Source organism: Delphinapterus leucas, unplaced genomic scaffold (assembly GCF_059928025.1).
Source record: "Delphinapterus leucas isolate spDelLeu-1000000601 "Yukka" unplaced genomic scaffold, BTC_Dleu_Yukka2 spDelLeu_asBTCV2_sq25, whole genome shotgun sequence".
NCBI lineage: Eukaryota > Metazoa > Chordata > Mammalia > Artiodactyla > Monodontidae > Delphinapterus > Delphinapterus leucas.
Window position 1 is genome coordinate 8551366 of NW_028322234.1, and position 27082 is coordinate 8578447.

Below are 27082 nucleotides of genomic sequence, written 5' to 3' on the forward strand. Positions count from 1 at the left end.
GTATGTGGACATTGGGGCTGCTCTTCCTGCTATGCCTGAGGGCTGCACGCACCCCCTCCCACCACCCTATCCCTGCTTCTGCTCTCTCTGACGTGGCTTCAGTGAGTTAGAGTCATCCCTGACCCTTTGTGTCTCCTGTGCTCAGCCCTCCCTGGGGCAGGAGGATCATTCTGTTGTCACCTGCACTGCCCTTCACGGCCCCAGGAGCTCCAGGCCATCCATCAGGCGCCCTCACCCAGGGTCTTTCTTGCTCTCAGATCCCCGCTGTGTGGTGTGTGAGAGGAGGGCCCCACCCTGACAAGCGGCAGCAGGACCTCGAGAGCATGTCGCACTGTGAGAGGGGCTGCGGAGAGCACTGCGAGGTCACTATATCCAGTCTGGACGGTGAATGATCCTGTTGGGCTGAGCTAAGATGCTCGCCGGCTTAGAGTCCTGGTGCTGCTTGTAGTGAATATTTGCACCCCAAATTTCCAAGGGAGGCCAGGAGAGGGACCGGGCATGAGTCATATTTGTTGTTGTCCATGACATCCCTGCCGCTGCCGCATAAGACAACTCCCCAAGCCTGCATGAAGCATGGGGGGTTTGGCCTAGCTTGATGGATACAGCACATTTCATGCTTTGATGCCAGGAATTGCCTGACTTCCCCTACACTCTCTTCCCCCACCTCATCCCCCAAACTGGGCCCACCCAGGACTGCTTGGGACTTGGGTCCCCTCCGTGGCTGCCCTAGCCTATTCCCTGCAACCAGAGTGGAACTTTGAAAGATTTTGAGGAGTACCTCCTAAAATTGGGCACAATGCAGGCCTGAAACAGGGCTGGAAACAACCTCCCTGGCTGCCCTGTCCAAACCAGGCTGGTTCCTGCCACAGGAACGGGGTTTAGGGATATTCTGTGGGAGAACTTCCAATGATGGGCCCTATATGAGACTATAGCTGGACCAGGAATGCCCTCTCTAGACCTCCCAAGCTGGCCTGAGCCAGGTCCCTTCACTGGAGGGAGACTTTGAATGTTTCTGGGAGGTTCATCTGATGCCCAGTGCCCAAGCAATAGGTTGCCAAGCTCAGGACACTTTCCTGCCTCCTGACTGGGCAGGGCCAGGTCCCTCCTTCAGAATGGGATTTAGGAAGAGTTTTTGGTATTGCCTCCTACCGCTACGACCTGTGTGGGGCTGTGGCTGGAGCCAGAGGCACCCTCCTGGATTTCCCTCACTGGTTTGAGCTGATCCTCACTGTGGAAGGAGACGAAATATTTTGAGAGGTTTATCTGGTGACTGGGCCCCCACGGGACACTCCTTGGGCCTCAGTGTCTGGTTTGGGCTGGTCCAGGTCTCAGGAGAGAGACGTAGAAGACTTTTCAGGAGGTGTTCCCAATGACCAGGGGCCATGGGGAACAAAGGTTCGGCTCTGGACACATTCCTGGGCTCCTGGCCTGTGCTGATGTGCCCATTCTAGAGGTATGGAAGTAATCAAAGACCACCCAAATGAGAACAACAGAGGCTGCTTATTCAGAGCTTGCTAGAGTCAGGGGGTCAGCTGCCACTGCTGCATTTGGCAGAGACTCAAAGGCAGGCAGTGGAGAGGGAGAATTTTATTGTGAAGGGAAGACTCAGGTGTGCCCATTGGAGGCTGTTGGTTTGAGGAAGCCAGGGGTGGCTGATGACAAGCAGGTGTCCTATGTGATTGGTTGGGGGGCATATTTGGCTTTTGGGGGGCAAATATTAGGGAAGCTGCAGTCATCAACCAAGTCTTGACTCTCTGGACCAATTGCTGCAGAGTTTGTAAGTCAGAGATCCCTTGTCATGTATGGTCTGGCCTTTATGCTTTTTTTTTTTTTTTTTTTAAGATTTAATTTTAGGGCTTCCCTGGTGGCACAGTGGTTGAGAGTCCACCTGCCGATGCAGGGGACACGGGTTTGTGCCCTGGTCCGGGAGGACCCTGCATGCCACGGAGCGGCTGGGCCCGTGAGCCATGGCCGCTGAGCCTGCGCATCCAGAGCCTGTGCTCCACAACGGGAGAGGCCACAACAGAGAGAGGCCCGCGTACCGCAAAAAAAAAAAAAAAAAAAAAGATTTAATTTTATTTATTTTTGGCTGTGTTGGGTCTTTGTTGCTGCGCGTGGGCTTTCTCTAGTCGTGGTGAGCGGTGGCTACTCTTTGTTGTGGTGCACGGGCTTCTCATTGCGGTGGCTTCTCTTGTTGTGGAGTACGGGCTCTAGGCTCGCGGGCTTCAGAAGCTGCGGCATGTGGGCTGAGTAGTTGTGGCACGCGGGCTCTAGAGCGCAGGCTCAGTAGTTTTGGTGCGTGGGCTTAGTTGCTCTGCAGCATGTGGAATCTTCCCGGACCAGGGATCGAACCTGTGTCCCCTGCATTGGCAGGCGGATTCTTATCCACTGCGTCACCAAGGAAGTCCCTGGCCTTTATCCTTTTGTACAGTCCACCTTTCAAGAGTGATTTGAAAATCTTTTGGGAGGCATATCTAACAATTAGGACCTGCCTGGGACTTTGGTCAGGCCCAAGGCCTTCTCCCCAGACCTCTGTGACTGGCTGGTCCTCACCATGAAAGGGGGATTGAAAGGCATTTCTGTGAGGTGAACGTGATGAAAGGTGCTCATGTGGGGTCCCATATTGGCACAGGATGCCACCCTGGATGGCTCTGGATAGTTGCCTCCTCTGGAGGGAGACAGAAAAATTTGTGTGTGGGGCGTGCTTATTCAACAACTGGGCCCCATGGGGGATGCTGCCAGGCCCTGGGCACCTTCTCAGGGCATTCTCCCCATCCCAAGTCAGTGCCCTTCCTCTGGAGGGGGAATTGAAAATGTTTTGAAAAATATTTATTTATTTATTCAAAAATACACATAACATAAAATTTATAATCCTAATAATTTTAAAGTGTACAGTTCAGTGGTGTTAAGTATATGAAACAGGGCAATAGTTCTGCCTATGAGAGCTCTGGAATCCATAATTAACTGAGACTTGACCTGTGACTTATACCCTGATCCATGACAGCATATGTACAAAGACTGATTTTGCTGAGAAGGCTGAAAAAAATACTACTGTAATTTAACTGATTTATTTTGTAAGAATCTTTACTTATAGTGAACCACATTTTGGTGTAATACTGGTATAATTAATAAAGTAAATTTGATTTTACTATTAAACTGATATCAGTGATCAAATTTATTGGGAGAATGAATTAAAACCCCCACAGGCTGTTCTTCTGAGGAAAGCTGATTGGCTAGAGAAAGAACAGATTTTGTTAATAATCAGTTAACTGTTTCATTACATCAGTCTATCGACACTTTTCATAAAGTTCATATTTAATAATGAAAGGAGGTCAAAGAGTTGTCATGTTTTTTTTTTTTACATCTTTATTGGAGTATAATTGCTTTACAATGGTGTGTTAGTTTCTGCTTTATAACAAAATGAATCAGTTATACATATACATATGTTCCCATATATCTTCCTCTTGCATCTCCCTCCCTCCCACTCTCCCTATCCAGCCCCTCTAGGTGGTCACAAAGCACTGAGCTGATCTCCCTATGCTATGCGGCTGCTTCCCACTAGCTATCTATTTTACGTTGGTAGTGTATATATGTCCATGCCACTCTCTCACTTTGTCACAGCTTACTCTTCCCCCTCCCCATATCCTCAAGTCCATTCTCTAGTAGGTCTGTGTCATTATTCCTGTCTTACCGCTAGGTTCTTCATGACATTTTTTTTTCTTAAATTCCATATATATGTGTTAGCATACGGTATTTGTCTTTCTCTTTCTGACTTACTTCACTCTGTATGACAGACTCTAGGTCCATCCACCTCACTGCAAATAACTCAATTTCGTTTCTTTTTATGGCTGAGTAATATTCCATTGTATATATGTGCCACATCTTCTTTATCCATTCATCCGATGATGGACACTTAGGTTGTTTCCATCTCCTGGCTATTGTAAATAGAGCTGCAATGAACATTTTGGTACATGACTCTTTTTGAATTATGGTTTTCTCAGGGTATATGCCCAGTAGTGGGATTGCTGGGTCATATGGTAGTTCTCTTTGTAGTTTTTTAAGGAACCTCCATACTGTTCTCCATAGTGGCTGTACCAATTCACATTCCCACCAGCAGTGCAAGAGTGTTCCCTTTTCTCCACACCCTCTCCAGCATTTATTGTTTCTAGATTTTTTGATGATGGCCATTCTGACTGGTGTGAGATGATATCTCATTGTAGTTTTGATTTGCATTTCTCTAATGATTAATGATGTTGAGCATTCTTTCATGTGTTTGTTGGCAGTCTGTATATCTTCTTTGGAGAAATGTCTATTTAGGTCTTCGGCCCATTTTTGGATTGGGTTGTTTTTTTGTTATTGAGCTGCATGAGCTGCTTGTAAATTTTGGAGATTAATCCTTTGTCAGTTGCTTCATTTGCAAATATTTTCTCCCATTCTGAGGGTTGTCTTTTGGTCTTGTTTATGGTTTCCTTTGCTGTGCAAAAGCTTTGAAGTTTCATTAGGTCCCATTTGTTTATTTTTGTTTTTATTTCCATTTCTCTAGGAGCTGGGTCAAAAAGGATCCTGCTGTGATTTATGTCATAGAGTGTTCTGCCTAGGTTTTCCTCTAAGAGTTTGATAGTTTCTGGCCTTACATTTAGGTCTTTAATCCATTTTGAGCTTATTTTTGTGTATGGTGTTAGGGAGTGATCTAATCTCATACTTTTACATGTACCTGTCCAGTTTTCCCAGCATCACTTAATGAAGAGGCTGTCCTTTCTCCACTGTACATTCCTGCCTCCTTTATCAAAGATAAGGTGACCATATGTGCGTGGGTTTATCTCTGGGCTTTCTATCCTGTTCCATTGATCTATATTTCTGTTTTTGTGCCAGTACCACGCTGTCTTGATTACTGTAGCTTTGTAGTATGTCTGAGGTGAGGGAGCCTGATTCCTCCAGCTCCGTTTTTCGTTCTCAAGATTACTTTGGCTATTCGGGGTCTTTTGTGTTTCCATACAAATTGTGAAATTTTTTGTTCTAGTTCTGCGAAAAATGCCAGTGGTAGTTTGATAGGGATTGCATTGAATCTGTAGATTGCTTTGGGTAGTAGAGTCATTTTCACAATGTTGATTCTTCCAATCCAAGAACATGTTATATCTCTCCATCTATTTGTATCATCTTTAATTTCTTTCATCAGTGTCTTATAATATTCTGCATACAGGTCTTTTGTCTCCTTAGGTAGGTTTATTCCTAGATATTTTATTCTTTTTGTTGCAATGGTAAATGGGAGTGTTTTCTTAATTTCACTTTCAGATTTTTCATCATTAGTGTATAGGAATACCAGAGATTTCTGTGCATTAATTTTGTATCCTGCTACTTTACCAAATTCATTGATTGGCTCTAGTAGTTTTCTGGTAGTATCTTTAGGATTCTCTATGTATAGTATCATGTCATCTGCAAACAGTGACAGCTTTATTTCTTCTTTTCTGATTTGGATTCCTTTTCTTTCCTTTTCTTCTCTGATTACTGTAGCTAAAACTTCCAAAACTATGTTGAATAATAGTGTTGAGAGTGGGCAACCTTGTCTTGTTCCTGATCTTAGTGGAAATGGTTTCAGTTTTTCACCATTGAGGACAATGTTAGCTGTGGGTTTGTCATATATGGCCTTTATTATGTTGAGGAATGTTCCCTCTATGCCTACTTTCTGGATTTTTTTTTATCATAAATGGGTGTTGAATTTTGTCAAACGCTTCCTCTGCATCTATTGAGATGACCATATGGTTTTTCTCCTTCAATTTGTTAATATGGTGTATCACATTGATTGATTTGCGTATATTGAATAATCCTTGCGTTCCTGGAATAAACCCCACTTGATCATGGTGTATGATGCTATTAATGTGCTGTTGGATTCTGTTTGCTAGTATTTTGTTAAGGATTTTTGCATCTATGTTCATCAGTGATATTGGCCTGTAGTTTTCTTTCTTTGTGACATCCTTTTCTGGTTTTGGTATCAGGGTGATGGTGGCCTTGTAGAATGAGTTTGGGAGTGTTCCTCCCTCTGCTGTATTTTGGAAGAGTTTGAGAAGGATAGATGTTAGCTCTTCTCTAAATGTTTGATAGAATTCGCCTGTGAAGCCATCTGGTCCTGGGCTTTTGTTTGTTGGAAGATTTTTAATCACAGTTTCAATTTCATTGCTTGTGATTGGTCTGTTCATATTTTCTATTTCTTCCTGATTCAGTCTTAGCAGGTTGTGCATTTCTAATAATTTGTCCATTTCTTCCAGGTTGTCCATTTTATTGGCATAGAGTTGCTTGTAGTAATCTCTCACGATCTTTTGTATTTCTGCAGTGTCAGTTGTTATTTCTCCGTTTTCTTTTCTAATTCTATTGATTTGAGTCTTCTCCCTTTTTTTCTTGATGAGTCTGGCTAATGGTTTATCTGTTTTGTTTATCTTCTCAAAGAACCAGCTTTTACTTTTATTGATCTTTTCTATCATTTCCTTCATTTCTTTTTCATTTATTTCTGATCTGATTTTTATGATTTCTTGCCTTCTGCTAACTTTGGGGGTTTTTTGTTCTTATTTCTCTAATTGCTTTAGCTGCAAGGTTAGGTTGTTTATTCGAGATGTTTCCTGTTTCTTAATGTGGGCTTGTATTGCTATAAACTTCCCTCTTAGGACTGCTTTTGCTGCATCCCATAGGTTTTGGGTCATCGTGTCTCCATTGTCATTTGTTTCTAGGTATTTTTTAATTTCCTCTTTGATTTCTTCAGTGATCCCTTCGTTATTAAGTAGTGTATTGTTTAGCCTCCATGTGTTTGTATTTTTTTCAGATCTTTCCTGTAATTGATATCTAGTCTCATAGCGTTGTGGTCGGAAAAGATACTTGATACAATTTCAATTTTCTTAAATTTACCAAGGCTTGATTTGTGACCCAAGATATGATCTATCCTGGAGAATGTTCCATGAGCACTTGAGAAAAATGTGTATTCTGTTGTTTTTGGATGGAGTGTCCTATAAATATCAATTAAGTCCATCTTGTTTAATGTATCATTTAAAGCTTGTGTTTCCTTATTTATTTTCATTTTGGATGATCTGTCTATTGGTGAAAGTGGGGTGTTAAAGTCCCCTACTATGAATGTGTTACTGTCGATTTCCCCTTTTATGGCTGTTAGTATTTGCCTTATGTATTGAGGTGCTCCTATGTTGGGTGCATAAATATTTACAGTTGTTATATCTTCTTCTTGGATCAATCCCTTGATCATTATGTAGTGTCCTTCTTTGTCTCTTCTAATAGTCTTTATTTTAAAGTCTATTTTTTCTGATATGAGAATTGCTACTCCATCTTTCTTTTGGTTTCCATTTGCATGGAATATCTTTTTCCATCCCCTCACTTTCAGTCTGTATGTGTCCCTAGGTCTGAAGTGGCTCTCTTGTAGACAGCATATATATGGGTCTTGTTTTTGTATCCATTCAGCCAGTCTGTGTCTTTTGGTGGGAGCATTTAATCCATTTACATTTAAGGTAATTATCGATATGTATGTTACTATTCCCATTTTCTTAATTGTTTTGGGTTTGTTATTGTAGGTCTTTTCCTTCTCTTGTGTTTCTTGCCTAGAGAAGATCCTTTAGCATTTGTTATAAAGCTGGTTTGGTGGCACTGAACTCTCTCAGCTTTTGCTTGTCTGTAAAGGTTTTAATTTCTCCATCAAATCTGAATGAAATCCTTGCTGGGTAGAGTAATCTTGGTTGTAGGTTTTTCTCCTTCATTACTTTAAATATGTCCTGCCAGTCCCTTCTGGCTTGCAGAGTTTCTGCTGAAAGATCAGCTGTTAACCTTATGGGGATTCCCTTGTGTGTTATTTGTTGTTTGTCCCTTGCTGCTTTTAATATGTTTTCTTTGTATTTAATTTTTGACAGTTTGATTAATATGTGTCTTGGCGTGTTTCTCCTTGGATTTATCCTGTATGGGACTCTCTGTGCTTCCTGGAGTTGATTAACTATTTCCTTTCCCATATTAGGGAGGTTTTAAACTATAATCTCTTCAAATATTTTCTCAGTCCCTTTCTTTTTCTCTTCTTCTTCTGGAACCCCTATAATTCGAATGTTGGTGCGTTTAATGTTGTCCCAGAGGTCTCTGAGACTGTCCTCAGTTCTTTTCATTCTTTTTTCTTTATTCTGCTCTGCAGTAGTTATTTCCATTACTTTATCTTCCAGGTCACTTATCCGTTCTTCTGCCTTAGTTATTCTGCTATTGATCCCTTCTAGAGTATTTTTAATTTCATTTATTGTGTTGTTCATCGTTGCTTGTTTCATCTTTAGTTCTTCTAGGTCCTTGTTAAATGTTTCTTGCATTTTCTCTATTCTATTTCCAAGATTTTGGATCATCTTTACTATCATTATTCTGAATTCTTTTTCAGGTAGACTGCCTATTTCCTCTTCATTTGTTAGGTCTGGTGGGTTTTTATATTGCTCCTTCATCTGCTGTGTGTTTTTCTGTCTTTTCATTTTGCTTATCTTACTGTGTTTGGGGTCTCCTTTTTGCAGGCTGCAGGTTCATAGTTCCCGTTGTTTTTGGTATCTGTCCCCAGTGGCTAAAGTTGGTTCAGTGGGTTGTGTAGGCTTCCTGGTGGAGGGGGACTAGTGCTTGTGTTCTGGTGGATGAGGCTGGATCTTGTCTTTCTGGTGGGCAGGTCCACGTGTGGTGGTGTGTTTTGGGGTGTCTGTGGCCTTATTATGATTTTAGGCAGCCTCTCTGCTAATGTGTTCCTGTCTTGCTAGTTGTTTGGCATAGGGTGTCCAGCACTGTAGCTTGCTCGTCGTTGAGTGAAGCTGGGTGTTGGTGTTGAGGTGGAGATATCTGGGAGATTTTCGCAGTTTGATATTACTTGGAGCTGGGAGGTCTCTTGTGGACTAGTGTCCTGAAGTTGGCTCTCCCACCTCAGAGGCACAGCGCCGACTCCTGGCTGGAGCACCAAGGGCCTTTCATCCACACGGCTCAGAATAAAAGGGAGAAAAAGTAGAAAGAAAGAAAGAGGATAAAAGAAAAGAAAAGAAAGTAAGGTAAAATAAAATAAAGTAATTAAAATAAAAAAATAATTATTAATAAAATTTTTTTAAGTGAAAAAAAAAAAAAAGGAAGGATAGAACCCTAGGACAAATGGTGAAAGCAAAGCTATACAGACAAAATCTCACACAGAAGCATACACATACACACTCACAAAAAGAGGAAAAGGGGAAAAAATAATAAATCTTGCTCTCAAAGTCCACCTCCTCAATTTGGGATGATTCGTTGTCTATTCAGGTATTCCACAGATGCAGGGTACATCAAAGTGATTGTGGAGATTTAATCCGCTGCTCCTGAGGCTGCTGGGAGAGATTTCCCTTTCTCTTCTTTCCAGTTGTCATGTTTGTACTTGGTTATGAATAAGTCTGTGTTGCAATATTTGGTAAACTGAAATGTTTCTTTCAAGCAATATCTATCCTTCTTTGCAAGATACAAATAATTAGTAATATCCTTCTACTTCTTTTGTTTTATAAATGTTGAATGATTCAGAAGGAAGGATAATGAGTGGTTTGTAATTCAAAATGCTTGACTAACAGTCAGAGACTTGGACCATGTAAGTACAGGTCTAATCTCAGGTACTCTGTTTCAACCCTGGTTTATCTTTGAAACACCAGTGTCTTGGTTCTGACTCTTGGCAAAAATGGAATGAAATGTGGCTAGCTAGTGATTGATATAGATCTGTGCTAGGGTCTGCAGAACATGAGGGTGAAGCCTTAGCAGTTTATCAGTACTGGTTTTAGAAAACATACAGATTGATGGTTTGCAATTGGTTTCAGTTATGTTCTTTGATTTCTACTGTTGAGACCGGTTATGCAACCTGCCTTTGGTGGTGTGCTCAGAAAGGCATTACAAACTCTTCCTCAGATGAGGCTGTGGCTCCACTGAGACCAAGATGTCTCACACAATTTTGGTGATTCATGATCTGAAGATGAAATATGTTCTGTGAGACTGAGAAAGGACCCTGTGGGTTACTACTGGATGTCTCAGGTCTCTTTGATGTTGGTCTGTGCCTTATTTTTCCTGCTATAACATATAATGTCTTAAGTTTTTACCCATGTTTTAATGTGTGTCAGAATTTCATTAATTTTTAAGGCTGAATAATATTCCATTGTATGTCTGTACCACATTTGTTAATTCATTCATCAATCGCTTGGGTTGCTTCTCCTTTTTGGCTATTTTGAGCAATGCTGCTATGAATGTGGATGTACAAATATCTCTTTGAAACCTTGTATTTAATTCTTTTGGCCATATACACCAAGGGAAATTGCTGGCTCATATGGTAATTATATTTTTATTTTTCTGAGAAACTGCCAGACTGTTTTTCATAGTGGCTGCACTATTTTACCTTCCTACCAGCAGTACGGGAAGGTTCCAATATCTCTGTTTCCTCACGAACACTTGTTATTTTCTGTTTTTTTTTTTTTTTGATAGCAGCTATCCTAGTGGGTGTGCAGATATCTCATTGTGGTTTTGATTTGTATTTCCCTAATGATTAGTAATGTTGAGCTTCTTTTTATATGGTTGTTGGTCATTTGTAATATCATCTTTGGAGAAATGTCTATTCAAGTCTTTTGTCCATATTTAAATCAAGTTATTTGGGTTTTTGTGTTGTTGAGCTATAGGAGTTCTTTATATATTCTGGATATTAAAGTCATCAAATATATGATTTGAAACTATTTCTCTCTTTCTGTAGGTTGCATTTTCACTCCATTGATTATATTCGTTGATGCACAAAAGTTTAAAATTTTGATGTAGTCCAATTTACCTATTTTAATTTTTGTTGCTTATGTTTTGGTGTCATATCCAAGAAATCATTGCTAAATATAATGTCATGAACATTTTCAACTATGTTTTCTTCTAAGAGCTTAATAATTTTAGGTCTCCTGTAGGTCTCCTGTTTAGTTCTTTGATCCATTTTGAGTTAATTTTTGTATTTGGTGTTAGGTAAGGGTTCAACTTCATTCTTTTGCATGTGGAGATCTAGATTTTCTAGCACCATTTGTTGAAAAGACTATCCTTTTCACTATTGAATGGCCTTGGCACCCTTGTTAAAAGTCACTTGACCAAATATGTGAGAGTTTATCTCTGAGCTCTCTATTCTATTCCATTGGTCTACATGTCTTTTTAAATTCCAGTACCACGTTGTTTTGATGACTGTAGCTTTGTAATAAGTTTTAAAATCAGGAAATGTGAATTCTCCAAATGTTTGGCCCTGCTGTGGCTCCTCATGGGACTCAGTTGCTGGATGTGCTTCCTAAAATTTCTTCTAAGTTCCCCTTTGTGGAGATGGCCAGAGACCCAAGAAGAGTACCCCTAACACTGCCATGAGACCACATGGGGCATGGTTGCTACATGTACACGTTGAAATTTTTTCTAGTTCTCCCTTCAGAAGAGGTACTATCCCAAGTCAGCCACTTCAACCTTCCCAGGCCAAGATTATGAGAGGAATTGGGATGAGGCCAGGTAAGTGGCAGAGTTCTTGCCCCCACGCAAGGACCTGGAATAGGCCTATTCCTGCTCAAGATGGCTATTGGGAGTTGACTGGCTTTTGCCTTTATGTGGCTCCTCCAGACCTCTTGGTGTCCCTGGAATGGAATTGAATCTGGCCTTTATGGCATGAGTCAGAGTTTCAGGAGGCTGGCAATGATGGCAGGGTTGTTCTGCTATGCCCAATGTGGCAGGGGAAAACATTCGCCACATATTTACTTACACATAGGGGAGGGAGGCCACTGTCACTGTTCAGGTATTACCTGGGATAGTGCAGGTGGGTTGATTGGCATGTGGGGGACCCTCCCACCGGCTAAGACTGTCCCAGGAGACCAGGAGTAGGATGTATGGGATTGGGTCATCTGATGAGCTTCCTGAAAATGTTTCCAAGTCCTCTTCTGAAGGCCTGGACTGTACCCTCCTTGCCTGGGTCTGGAGTGGGGGCACATGGGGATCCAGGCCTTCCTGCCACTCCATATAAGGAGGTGACCAGATGGCCCACAGTGTTCTAGGTCTCAGTGATGAGGCTGTTGCGGGTCCCAGTGGCCAGGTTGAAGTTCCAGGAAGTCAGCCTGTGGTGTAGATATTGCATACTGATGTGGGTAGGGGTGCATTTTCTGACCTGGCAGCCAGATTGGGCCACCAGAATGGTGGTGATATGCTAATCTGTGGCTATTCAGAATAATGGGCTATAGACTTTCCACCATCCAAGATGACTCCTGCTTGAACTGCACATGTGCTGGCTTTCATCTGTCCACGTGTCCTGACCTCACTGCTACTTTTGGTCTGTGGCACCTGAGAGTGGCAGAGGTGGTGGTATAGGTTCTTTACCCAACACAGGATAAGAGTCTGAAAAGCATTGAGGCCAGGGTCAACCTGAGGTCAAATTCAAGGTGATATTCAAGGCCAAACTCAACTGTAGTAAAAATTTCAGGCAGTGATAGAAATTATGAGGATGGTAGTCAAGGACAGTATATGGGTCTTCAAAAGGTCAAGGTCAGGGTCAAATTATTAGTCAGTGATAGAAATATACATTGATGATGGTCAATGGCAGGGTTTGATCTGAAACAGAGTCAATGTAAAAGCCCAGATAAAGGTCACATAATCAGTCAGTAATAAAAATTGTCAGGATACAGGATATGGGTCTGAGAAGAGTCAAGGCCAAGTCCAGATCAAGTTCGAGGGAAAGAGCAAGGGCAAGAGCAAGGTTGAGGTTTAAGCCAAGGACAAATTATTGGTCAGTAATAGAGAAGATCAAGACAATTATAAGAGACAGGACATAGGTGGAAAGAGGAACATGGGTGAAAAAGGGCAAAGTCAAGTTCACAGTCAGGTCACAATGTCAGGCCAAGGTCAAATTATTGGTCACAGAGAGAGTAATTCAGGAAGACAGAGACACGATATATTCAACTAGTGTTTATATCAAGTTCAAGATTATGTCAATTTCAAAGTCAAGTCAACAAGATCAAGGTCAAATTCTCACTCATTATTAGAAATGGGGAGGATAATATTTCTACAGAGACTATAGTTCTGAAAAGGGTGAAGGTCAAAATTAGGCCATGGTCAAGTTCAGTATCATAAAAAGCCAAACTCAAGGTCATATTAAAAATTAGTGATAGAAAGGATCAGTACAGTAGATAGCAGACAGGATTTGTTTAAAATAAGGGTCAGGGCAAAGTTAAAGGTGTTAAGTTGAGGTCAAAGGAAAATTATTAGTCGTAGAGAATGCCAGGATGATAGGAATAGAGCACAAAACTGGAATAGATAAAGGTCAAGAAAAATGCCAGGTCAAGTTCATATTCAGGGTCAAATTCAAGTTTAAGTTTTCAGTCGGGGTAGAAATGAACATTGAAGATTGTGAAGGACAGGAGTTGGTCTGTATCAGTCAATATAAAGGTGAAGGTTAAGGTCAAATTAAAATAATCATTCAGTGATACAGAAAGTTGTCATGATAAGGACAGGATATGGGCCTGAAAGGGGTCAAGGTCAAGGTGAGGTCAAGGTCAAGGTAAAAATATAAGCCTGGTTCAAATAGTCAGTGTTAGAGATATGAAAATATAGTCTGATATAGGATATTAGTCTGAAAGGGTCAAGGTCAAGGAAAGGTGAAGGTGAAGGTCAAGAGAAATCAAATTATCAGTTATTAAGAAGACTATCAGGAAGATAGGGACATGTCTTAGTCTGTTCAGGCTGCTATAACAAAATACCACAGACAGGGTGGCTTATAAACAACATGAATTTATTTGGGCACCAGAAATCCAAGATAAGGGTGCTATGGTTGGGTTCTGGTGAGAACCCTCTTCCCTGTTGCAGAATTCTTATATCCTCACATGGTGGAAGGGGTGAGGGGGCTCTCTCAGGCCTCTTTTTTTTTTTTTTTTTTGGCTGTGCCACGCAGTTTGCGGATCTTAGTTCCCTGACCAGGATTGAACTTGTGCCCCCTGCAGTGGAAGTGCTGAGTCCTAACCACTGGACTGCCAGGGAATTCCCTTGGGCCTCTTTTATAAGGGCATTAATCTCATTCATTAGGGCTCTGCCCTCCTGACCTAATTATCTCCCAAAGGTCCCACATCCTAATACACATAAAATGGGCATTAGAATTTTAACATGAGTTTCAAGGGGACACAAATATTTGAAACATAGCAGGAGACAAGGATCTCTATCAAGTTCAAAATTATGTTAATGCCAAGATCAAGGTCAAATCCCCAATCAATGAAAGAAATGGTCATAATGATATTCTTTTTTTTAAAAAAAATGATATTCTTACAGTTCTAAAAAGGTTCAAGATTTGCAGTTAGTCACACCAAGTGTGAGATCAAGTTCAAGATCAAATTCAAGGTCAAGATTATATTATCAGTTGATGGTGAAGATGGGCAGGATGATAGAATCAAAATTAGGGATAGAAAATGTTCTAATGAAGGGTCAATATGAAAATGAAGGTAAAGGAAAAGGTAAAAATCATGGTCAACGGTTTCCCTGGTGGTGCAGTGGTTAAGATCCACCTGCCAATGTAGGAGACACAGGTTCGAGCCTTGGTCCAGGAAGATCCCACATGCTGCGGAGCAACTAAGCCCATGCGCCACAACTACTGAGCCTGCGCTCTACAGCCTGCAAGCTACAACTACTGAGCCCACGTGCCACAACTACTGGAGCCTGTGCGCCTAGAGCCCATACACCACAACAAGAGAAGCCACCACAATGAGAAGCCTGCGCACCGCAACGAAGAGTAGCCCCCGCTCACCACAACCAGAGAAAGCCCGCACGCAGCAACGAAGACCCAATGCAGCCAAAAATAAAATAATAATAATTTTAAAAAATCATGGTCAAGTTCAAATTTTCAGTTAGAGATAAAAGGGACAGGATGATAGACAAGGACAGGATTTGTTTGGAATCAAGTTCAAGATTTTAAAGGTAATATTCAAAGTTAAGCCAAGGTCAAGATCAGGGTCCAATTATCCATCAATGATAGAAATGTCAGGGAGAGAGACAAGGACAGGATATAGGGTAATTGGTGCAAACTCTAGTTCAAGGTAAGGTAATGGTCACCTTTAGGTAAATTAAAGGTTGTATTAAAGGACAGGTCAAGTTCAAATTGGATTTCAGTGGTGTAAACTGATAGGATGATAATCAAGGTTGGAATATATTGTGAATCAGTGTGAAGATCAAGTTAAAGGACAAAGGATATGGACAAAGGTCAAAGGAGATGTCAAGATTCAAATGCAAGGTTCGAAATAATCAATTTGTAACAGAAAAGCAAGAAACGAAAGGACAGAACAGAGATTAAAAATGGTCAGTGTCGGGCTTCCCTGGTGGCGCAGTGGTTGAGAGTCCGCCTGCTGATGCAGGGGACACGGGTTCGTGCCCCGGTTCGGGAAGATCCCACATGCTGCGGAGCAGCTGGGCCCGTGAGCCATGGCTGCTGAGCCTGCGTGTCCGGAGCCTGTGCTCTGCAACGGGAGAGGCCACAACAGTGAGAGGCCTGTGTACCGCAAAAAAAAAAAAAAAAAAAAATGGTCAGTGTCAACTTCAAGGTAAAAATCAAGATCAAATTATTGGTCAGTAAGGAATAAAGTTAGAGAGAAAGTTTCACACATGATATGCATCTGAAAAAGGTCAAGGTCATCTTCAAGATCAAGACCAAAACACCAAGGTCAGGACAAATTTCCATTAAGAAAGAGTCAATGGCAGTATTTCGACTCTCAGGGTCAAGGTAAAAGATTCAAGTTCAAGATCAAGGTAAAGTTCATGGTCCAAAACAACCCCACAGATATAGGAGATTAAGGTCATGGTCAAATTAAAAGTCAGTGATAGAGGGACTTCCCTGGTGGTCTAGTGGTTAAGAATCCACCTTCCAGTGCAGGGGACATGGGTTCGACCCCTGGTCGGGGAACTAAGATCCCACATGCCATGGGGCAACTATTGAGCCCGTGCACCACAACTAGAGACAAATGATCCCACATGCCACAGCGAAGATCCTATGTGCCGCAACTAAGACCAGATGCAGCCCAAAAAAAAAACAAAAAAAACCCTCAGTGATAGAAAAGGTCATATAGTAGAGACAGAATACAGGTCTGAAAGTACCATGATAATCAGGCAAGGCTCAATTTCAATGACAATATTAAGGTTAAAATCAAGGTCAACTTTTGAGGGTTAGGGTCAAGATAGAAATTTAAGACCTATAGAATGAGGGTCAAGGTTGGGGTTGAATAAGGATAAAGTCAGATTTAGGGTTATAATTTGGGGTAAATGTTATGGTTAGGATGAGGATTAGGGCAGGAATAAGGTCATGATTCAGTGTTGGAGTTGGGTCTGGTTTGTGTACGTGTTCATGTTTGTATTCATGTTGGTGTTTGTTGTTGGATTTAAATTCAGCCTTGGGCTCGGGCTAGGACTTGGGAGAGTGTATAACATGCACTACAGAGTGGGAATCACACTGTTCCACACAAAAACATGATACGGATTCATTCATGCAACTAGCAGTCTTGACATATTTTACACGTTTCCATAGGGAGTGTGTAATACGCAGCACAGAGTGGTGAACACATCTTACAGAAATAAGATTATCCTGATTCATTCATGCAACCAGTGCCATTAGAAATGTCTTCTTTTAAAAAAAATAATTTATTGCTTTTCCTTCCAAGGCTTTGTGAATTTACAAAAAAAAAAAAAAAAAAGTTTACAGGCTGCTCAGCTCAGACTGAGAATGCAAGAGGTGAGAACCTGGACCACAATGGCCACTGGGTGTTCGCCTGCAGATAGGCACTGACATCTGAAACAAGCTCCCCCAGATTTCTTTTATTGCCTTCAGAGTTGCTGCATTCCTCACACACCATCTCACACGACACACTTGGGTCATTAGTCAAGTCAGTGGAATGGTACAGAGGTTTTTTTGGTTTGGGGGTTGTAGTTTTTCTTTTCCTTTTTTGCCCTTCTTCTAGAAAATGAAATTTTCAGTTCATTTCTGAAAAAAAAATTGGTCAATAAATTCATTTTGTTCTGGTTCTACTTTACACAAAGCTTCATACTCAACCTGATACCTTCCAAGCTGCATTTTCTTTTCTGCTATTAGTGCCTGGAGTTGCTGCTGTTGGGCTTCTCTCTGTTTTTTTTTTTTTCTCTCTCTTTCTGTTTTGCTGTAAATTTGAGCAAGTTCTGAGCACCAATGGCCTTCATCCTCTCATTTTCTGCTGCTTTTGCAAGTTGGTCAACAAGCTCAATTAAACCACCAACTATTTTATGAAATTGGCCAATTTTGTCCACAAAGTCCTTGCACTCTTCCTTGAGCTCTATGATCTGCTGGGTAACCTCTGGGTCCAACACCCGCAGCTTGTTCAGCTCATCAAAGTGTGGCCCTGCTTCACCCAGGATGTCCTTGGCCATGGCTGTCCACCCCGCAGCAGCGGTGCCTGCAACCCAGGCTGACGGCGGTAGGCAGCTCCTCTCTCCGGTCGGCGGCAGCCGGAGCCCTGCCCACCAGCCTCGGCCGCTGCCAAGGCTACATGACCTGTTTACCCCTAACATCACTTTCCGACATCTTTAGCTCTTACACCGCAGAGCCTGCTGAGAAACAAGAATTATTTTTAAATACATCTTTATTGGAGTATAATTGCTTCACAATACTGTGTTAGTTTATGTTGTACACCAAAGTGAATCAGGGATATGGGGACATATACATACATATGTCCCCATATCCCCTCCCTCTTGAGCCTCCCTCCCATCCTCCTTATCCCACCCCTATAGGTCATCACAAAGCACCGAGCTGATCTCCCTGTGCTATGTGGCTGCTTCCCACTAGCTATCTATTTTACATTTGGTAGTGTATATGTGTTAATGCTACTCTCTCACTTCGTCCCAGCTTACCCTTCCCCCTCCCAGTGTCCTCAAAACCATTCTATGTCTACATCTTTATTCCTGCCCTGCAACTAGGTTCATCAGTACCATTTTTTTTTTTTAGATGCCATATATATGTGTTAAAATACGGTATTTGTTTTCTCTTTCTGATTTCCTCCACTCTGTATGACAGACTCTAGGTCCATCCACCTCACTCAAATAACTCAATTTTATTTCATTTTATGGCTGTGTAATATTCCATTATATATATGTGCCACATCTTCTTTATCCATTCATCTGTCAATGGACACTTAGGTTGCTTCCACGTCCTGGCTATCGTAAGTAGTGTGCAGTGAACATTGTGGTACATGACTCTTTTTGAATTATGGTTTTCTCAGGGTATATACCCAGTAGTGGGATTGCTGGGTCATATGGTAGTTCTATTTATAGTTTTTTAAGGATCCTCCATACTGTTCTCCAAGTGGCTGTACCAATTTACATTCCCACCAACAGTGCAAGAGGATTCCCTTTTCTCCACACCCTCTCCAGCATTTACTGTTTGGAGATTTTTTTATGATGGCCATTCTGACTGGTGTGAGGTGATACCTCATTATAGTTTTGATTTACATTTCTCTAATAATTAATGATGTTGAACATTCTTTCATGTGTTTGTTGGCAATCTGTATATCTTCTTTGGAGAAATGTCTATTTAGGTCTTCTGCCCATTTTTGGATTGGGTTATTTTTTTGATATTGAGCTGCATGAGCTGCTTGTAAATTTGGAGAGTAATCCTTTGTCAGTTGCTTCACCTGCAAATATTTTTCTCCTATTCTGAGTGTTGCTTTTTCATCTTGTTTATGGTTTCCTTTGCTGTGCAAAAGCTTTGAAGTTTCATTAGGTCCCATTTGTTTATTTTTGTTTTTATTTCCATTTCTCTAGGAGGTGGGTCAAAGAGGATCTTGCTGTGATTTATGTCATGGAGTGTTCTGCCTATGTTTTCCTCTAAGAGTTTTATAGTGTCTGCCCTTACGTTTAGGTCTTTAATCCATTTTGAGTGTATTTTTGTGTATGATGTTAGGGAGTCATCTAATCTCATACTTTTACATGTACCTGTCCAGTTTTCCAGCACCACTTATTGAAGAGGCTGTCTTTTCTCCATTGTATATTTTTGCCTCCTTTATCAAAAATAAGGTGACCATATGTGCATGGGTTTCTCTCTGGGCTTTCTATCCTGTTCCATTGATCTATATTTACGGTTTTGTGCCAGGACCATACTGTCTTGATTATTGTAGCTTTGTAGTATAGTCTGAAGTCAGGGAGCCTGATTCTTCCAGCTCCGTTTTTCTTTCTCAAGATTGCTTTGGCTATTCGGGTTCTTTTGTGTTTCCATACAAATTGTGAATTCTTTTGTTCTAGTTCTGTGAAAAATGTCATTGGTGATTTTATAGGGATTGCATGGAATCTGTAGATTGCTTTAGGTAGTATAGTCATTTTCACAATGTTGATTCTTCCAATCCAAGAACATGGTATATCTCTCCATCTGTTTGTATCATCTTTAATTTCTTTCATCAGGGTCTTATAGTGTTCTGCATACAGGTCTTTTGTCTCCTTAGATAGGTTTATTCCTAGGTATTTTATTCTTTTTGTTGCAGTGGTAAATGGGGTGTTTCCTTAATTTCTCTTTCAGATTTTTCATCATTAGTGTATAGGAATGTAAGAGATTCCTTTGCATTAATTTTGTATCCTGCTACTTTACCAAATTCATTGATTAGCTCTAGTGGTTTTCTGGTAGCATATTTAGGATTCTCTCTATATAGTATCATGTCATCTGCAAACAGTGAGAGTTTTACTTCTTCTTTTCCAATTTGGATTCCTTTTATTTGATTTTCTTCTCTGATTGCTGTGGCTAAAACTTCCAAAACTATGTTGAATAATAGTGGTGAGAGTGGGCATCCTTGTGTTGTTCCTGATCTTAGAGGAAATGGTTTCAGATTTTCACCATTGAGAACGATGTTGGCTGTGGGTTTGTCATACATGGCCTTTCTTATGTTGAGGTAGGTTCCCTCTATGCCTACTTTCTGGAGAGTTTTCATCATAAATATGTGTTTAATTTTGTCAAAATCTTTTTCTGCATCTATTGAGATGATCATATGGTTTTTATCCTTCAGTTTGTTAATATGGTGTATCACATTGAATGATTTGTTTATATTGAAGAATCCTTGCATTCCTGGGATAAACCCCACTTGATCATGGTGTACGATCCTTTTAATGTGCTGTTGGATTCTGTTTGCTAGTATTTTATTGAGGATTTTTGCGTCTATGTTCATCAGTGATATTGGTCTGTAGTTTTCTTTTTTTGTGATATCTTTGTCTGGTTTTGGTATCAGGGTGATGGTCGCCTCGTAGAATGAGTTTGGGAGTGTTCCTCCCTCTGCTACATTTTGGAAGTGTTTGAGAAGGATAGGCATTAACTCTTCTCTAAATGTTTGATAGAATTCCCCTGTGAAGACATGTGGTCCTGGGCTTTTGTTTGTTGGAAGATTTTTAGTCACAGTTTCAATTTCAGTGTTTGTGATTGGTCTATTTATATTTTCTATTTTTTCCTGCTTCAGTCTCAGAATGTTGTGCTTTTCTAATAATTTGTCCATTTCTTCCAGGTTGTCCATTTTATTGGCATAGAGTTGCTTGTAGTAATCTCTCATGATTGTTTGTATTTCTGCAGTGTCAGTTGTTACTTCTCCATTTTTATTTTTAATTCTATTGATTTGAGTCTTCTCCCTTTTTTTCTTGATGAGTCTGGCTAGTGGTTTATCAATTTTGTTTATCTTCTTAAAGAAACTTTTAGTTTTATTGATCTTTACTATTGTTGCCTTCATTTCTTTTTCATTTATTTCTGATCTGATCCTTATGATTTCTTTCTATTAACTTTGTTTTTTGTTTTTTTTTTTTCTACTTTCTCTATCATTTCTCTGAATTCTTTTTCAGGCAGATTGTGTATTTCCTTATTTGGTCTTGTAGATTTTTACCTTGTTCCTTTATCTGTGACATATTTTTTTGCCATCTCATTTTTTTCTTTTTGTAGGGTGGGATTTTTTTCCTGTCTTACTCATTGTTTGGCCTGAAGCTTCTAGCACTGGAGTTTGTAGGCTGTTGGATAGAGCTGGGTCTTGGTGCTGAGATTAGGACCTCTGAGGGACTTCACTCTGATGAATATTCCCTGGAGTCTGATGTTCTCTGTTAGTCCAGGGGTTTGTACTCAGAGCTCCCACTGCAGGAGCTTTGGCCTGACCCCTTGCTCATGAACCAAGATCCCGCCAGCTGCACAGGGTGACAAAGAAGAAAAAAAAGAAATAAAGGAGCAGAATAACAAAGATTAAAAAATAAAATTAGACTAGGAAACTAACAGATATGTTAGAAAGAATATAAAAATAAAAACATAGATGAAACAACAACCAGAATGTTAAACATAACCACAATAGTAAAAAAGAGGGGGAAAAAAAAAGAGGGGAAAAGGCCTTGGCTGTGGGTGTGGGGATTAGGCTGGGGTAGGGTTTAGGCAATGGGTGCAGCCTATGCTTAGGACCCACAGGGCTGCTAAAGGTCCTCGTGTGGAGTGGGGGGTGGGGCTTAGGGTCAAGCAACAGAAGGGTCCCAGGTGTGCCTCTAGTCTCGGTGGGTGTGGGACCCAGCCTGGGAGTCCAGCAGGCTTCCTGGGCCCGAGTGGGCAGAGCAAATGCCCTCTGCACCTCTCATGCTCCTCTGGTCCTGGAGGGCCCCTCCTGCCTTCCTCTGCTGTTCTCCCCTGGCCTCCCTCCTACGCCCCCAGGACCAATGCTGCCCTGAGGGGTCCTTGGAGGGCAGGGGACTCGGCCTGGGAGCCCCAGTCTTCCTGGGCCAATTGGGCAGGGGAAACGGTAGGTGACCTCCCCCCCTGATCCAAGCCCCTGAGGGTCCCTCCAGGCGTGGGAACCCCTTCCCCCTCCCAGTCACCCCTCAGGGGCATCGGTCCTGTCCAGGCTCCACTTCTCCTCCACACTCAGTCACCCCATATCCTACTTGGTCGCTTGTGGGTTCCTCCCATCTCCTTGGACATCGAGGTCCCCCAACAGTGTCTGGCAGGTGTCCTCGTTGTGGGGAGACATGAACTGCGTGTCTTCCCATGCTGCCATCCTGACTCTGTCCCACCCTATTTCTTTTGATTGGAACATTTAGTCTATTGACATTTAACTACTTATTGATAGATATGTACTTACTGCCATTTTTTTCTTACTGCCATTTTATTACTTGTTTTCCACTTGTTTTTGTAGTTCCTTTCTGCTTATTTCTTTTTGTTTCTTCCCTTGTGATTTGTTTCTTTGTTTAGAAGTATGCTGTGTTCCTTCATTTTTAGTTTTCATGCATCAATTATAGGTTTTTGATTATCCTGGGGCTCACATATGTTAACCTATAATTATATCTACTTTTTTTTTTTTTGCAGTATGCGGGCCTCTCACTGTTGTGGCCTCTCCCGTTGCAGAGCACAGGCTCCAGACGCGCAGGCTCAGTGGCCATGGCTCACAGGCCCAGCCACTCCGCGGCATGTGGGATCTTCCCGGACTGGGGCACGAACCCATGTCCCCTGCATTGGCAGGTGGACTCTCAACCACTGTGCCACCAGGGAAGCCCTATCTACTTGTTTTTAAACTGGTATTCCTTTAAGTTCAGACATGTTCTAAACTTTTTTTACTCTCCCTTCTCACGTTTTTACTCCCCCACCTCACATTTTCTGTTTCTGAAGTCATATTTTACATCTTTATGTTTGTCCCTTAACTGTGTATTGTAGTTATAGTTACGTTTATAATTTTTTGTCTTTTAAACTTTGTACTAGCTTATTTGAGTTGTTGATCCTCAGTTTTTAATATATATTTGCTTTCCTAATGGGACTTTCTCTCCCCTATAGATTCTTAATTTCTTTATGCTTAGAGAAGACCCTTCAACATTTCTTTTGGAGTAGGTTTATTGTTGTTGAACTCGTTTAGTTTTTGCTTGCCTGAGAACTTCTTTATCTCTCCTTATATTCTAAATGATAATCTTGCTGGGTAGAGTATCTTTGTTGCAGGTTTTTCCCTTTCAGAACTTTGAATATGTCATCCACTTCCTTCTGGCTTGCAAAGTTTTGGCAGAGAAATTAGTTGAAAGCTTTATGGGAATTCCCTTGTAAATGTCTGTTTTTCTCTTGTTGCCTTTAGAATTCTCTCTCTTTAACTTTTGCAATTTTAATTATGATATGTCTTGGTGTGGAATTACTGGGAGTGGAATTGCTGCCATATTAGTGCTCTGAGGTGGCCCATAGCCCCAAGCAGTGTGCTAAATTGTGCCTGTGGTTCCTTATCTTGTGGGTGCTGGGCAGTTTTCAGGTCTACAACTCCTCTAGCTCCTGCCAGATCTCCTTCTTCACCTTCTCTGGGTCGTGGACCAGGCCTGTGTGAGGCTTCACATTGCAGGGGTCCAGTCTCTCAGTCATGTCACCCATCCTCTGGATCTTCTCTTTTGACTTCTCTTAACCCTGGGCCAGTTATCAAAAATCCATCAAATTGGGGCTTCCCTGGTGGCGCAGTGGTTGAGAGTCCACCTGCCGATGCAGGGGACACGGGTTCATGCCCCGGTCTGGGAAGATCCCACATGCCGTGGAGTGGCTAGGCCTGTGAGCCATGGCCGCTGAGCCTGCATGTCCGGAGCCTTTGCTCCGCAACGGGAGAGGCCACAGCAGTGAGAGGCCCACGTACCGCAAAAAAAAAAAAAAAATTCCATCAAATTGGAGGAAGACCAGAGACATTATGGTGGAGCAGAAGGACTTCAGCTCACCTCCTCTCACGAAAACACCAAAATCTCAACTAACTGCCGAACAACCATCTACAAAAAGGCTGAAACCTACCAAAAAAGATAATATACATCCAAATACGAAGAAGTAGCCACAATGAGACAGTTAGGAAGGGAGCATTTGCAATACAATATAATCAAATCCCATTCCCACTGGGTAGGTGACCCACAAACTGGAAACTTGCAGAAGTTCCCCACAGGAGCAAAGTTCTGAGCCCCACATCAGGATCCCCAGTCTAGGGGTCTGGCATTGGGAAGAGGAGCTCCCAGAGCATTTGGCTTTGAAGATCATGAACTCCACAGGACTGGGAGAAACGGAAACTCCACTCTTGGAGGGTGCACACAAGGTCTCATGCACACTGGGACCCAGGGAAAAAGCAGTGACTTCATAGTAGCCTGGATCAGAACTACCTGCTGGTGTTGGAGGATCTCCTGGGGAGGTGGGGGGAGGCTGTGGCTCACTGTGGGGACAAGGACAGTGGTGGCAGAGGTACTGGAGAATATTCATCAGCTTGAGCTCTCCTGGATGTCACCATTTTGACACCAAGACCTGGTCACACCCAACAAAGTGTAGGCTCCAGTGCTGGGATGCCTCAGGCTGAAAAAGCAACAGGGCAGGAACACAGCCCCCCACCCCCACCCCATCAGCAGACAGGCTGCCTAAAGTCTTTCTGAGCCCATAGCCACCTCTAAAGACACCCACTGACATGGTGCTGCTCACCAGAGGGAAAAAACCCAGCTCCACCCACCAGAAGCCTCCACAGGCCTCTTAGACCAGCCTCACCCACCCACTAGGGGGCAGACACCAGAAGCAAGAAAAAATACGATCCTGCAACCTGTGGAACAGAGACCACAAACACAGAAAATTAGGCAAAATAATATGGCAGGGGAACATGTTCCAAACGAAGGAACAAGAAAAAACCCCAGAAGAACAACTAAGTGAAGTGGAGATAGGCAATCTATCCAAAAAACAATTCAGAGTAATGATAGTAAAGATGATTGAAGATCTCAGAAAGAGAATGGAGGCACAGACTGAGAAGATACAAGAAATGTTTAACAAAAAGATATAAAGAACAAACAAACAGGGTTGAACAATACAATAACTAAAATGAAAAATACACTAGAAAGAAACAATAGCAGAATAAATGAGGCAGAAGAACGGATAAATGAGCTGGAAGACATAATGGTGGATATCACTGCCATGGAACAGAATAAAGGAAAAAGAATTAAAAGAAATGAGGAGAGTCTCAGAAACCTCTGGGACAACATTAAACACACCAACATGTGCAAAATAAGGGTCCCAGAAGGAGAAGAGAGAGAGAAAGTGTCTGAGAAAATATTTGAAGAGATTACAATGAAAACTTCCTTAATATGAGAAAGGAAAAACTCACTCAAGTCCAGGAAGCACAGGGAGTCCCATATAAGATGAACCCAAGAAGGAACATGCTGAGAGACACATTATTCAAACTGACAAAAATTAAAGACAAAGAAGTATGTTAAAAGCAACAAGGGAAAGGCAACAAATAACATACAAGGGAATCTCCATAATATTTTCAGCTGACTTTTCAACAGAAACTCTGCAGGACAAAGGGGAGTGGCATGATATATTTAAAGTGATGAAAGGGGAAAAGCTGCAACCAAGAATACTCTACCCAGCAAGGCTCTAGTTCAGATTCTATGGAGAAATCAAAAGCTTTACAGACAAGAAAAGTTAAGAGAATTCAGCATCATCATGCCAGCTTTACAACATTTGCTAAAGAAACTTGTTTAGCTGGAAAAGGAAAGGCCACAACTAGAAACAAGAAAATTACGAATGGGGAAGCTCACCAGTAAAGGCAACCATGCAGTAAGGGTAGGAAATTATCCACACACAAATATGATACAAAACCAGCAACTGTGAGAAGAGGAGAGTACAAATGCAGGATATTGGAAATGCATTTGAAATTAAGAGACCAGCAACTTAAAACAATCCTGCATATGTAGACTGCTGTATCAAAACCTCATGGTAACAAGAAACCAAAAATCTAAAATAGATACACACACAAAACAGAAAAAGGAATCCAAACACAATACTAAAGATAGTCATCAAATCACAAGAGAAGAGAACAAAAGAGAAAGGGAAGAAAAAAGACTAGGAAAAAAAACCCCACCAATAACTGAAAACAACAAAATGGCAATAAGAACACACATATCAGCAATTACCTTAAATGTAAATGGATTAAATGCCCAATCAAAAGAAAAGAAGGGCTGAGTGGATACAAAAATAAGACCCATATATTTGCTGTCTACAAGAGACCCACTTCAGATTTAGGTACATATACAGACAGAAGGTGAGAGGATGGAAAGCAACATTAAACGCACCAACATTCAAATTATAGGGGTCCCAGAAGCAGAAGAGAAAAAGAAAGGAACTGAGAAAATATTTGAAGAGATTATGGTTGAAAACTTCCCTAATATGGGAAATGAAATAGTCAATCAAGTCCAGGAAGCACAGAGGGTCCCATACAGGATAAATCCAAGGAGAAACATGCCAAGACACATATTAATCAAACTATCAAAAATTAAATACAAAGAAAAAATATTAAAAGCAGCAAGGGAAAAACTACAAATAATATACAAGGGAATCTCCATAAGGTTAAGAGCTGATCTTTCAGCAGAAACTCTGCAAGCCAGAAGGGACTGGCAGGACATATTTAAAGTGATGAAAGGGAAAAATCTACCACCTAGATTACTCTACCCAGCAAGGATCTCATTCAGATCCGACAGAGAAATTAAAACGTTTACAGACAAGCAAAAGCTAAGAGAATTCAGCACCACCAAACCAGCTTTACAACAAATGCTAAAGGAACCTCTCTAGGCAGGAAACAGAAGAGAATGAAAAGACCTACAATAACAAACCCAAAACAATTAAGAAAATGGTAATAGGAACATACATATCGATAATTACCTTAAATGTAAATGAATTAAATGCTCCAACCAAAAGACATAGACTGGCTGAATGGGTACAAAAAGAAGACCATATATATGCTGTCTACAAGAGACCCACTTCAGACCTAGGGACACATACAGACTGAAAGTGAGGGGATGGAAAAAGATATTCCATGCAAATGGAAATCAAAAGAGAGCTGGACTAGCAATTCTCATATCAGAAAAAATAGTCTTTAAAATAAAGACTATAACAAGAGACAAAGAAGGACATTACATAATGATCAAGGGATCAATCCAAGAAGAAGATAAAACAATTGTAAATATTTATGCACCCAACATAGGAGCATCTCAATACACAAGACAAATGCTAACAGCCATAAAAGGGGAAACTGACAGTAACACAATCATAATAGGGGACTTTAACACCCCACTT

General features: G+C 41.4%; 1 pseudogene; it reads right to left on the reverse strand.

Moving 5' to 3' along the window:
* Positions 1 to 15542: 15542 nt before the first annotated feature.
* Positions 15543 to 19853, reverse strand: LOC149744066 (intraflagellar transport protein 20 homolog pseudogene; annotated as a pseudogene).
* Positions 19854 to 27082: the final 7229 nt, after the last annotated feature.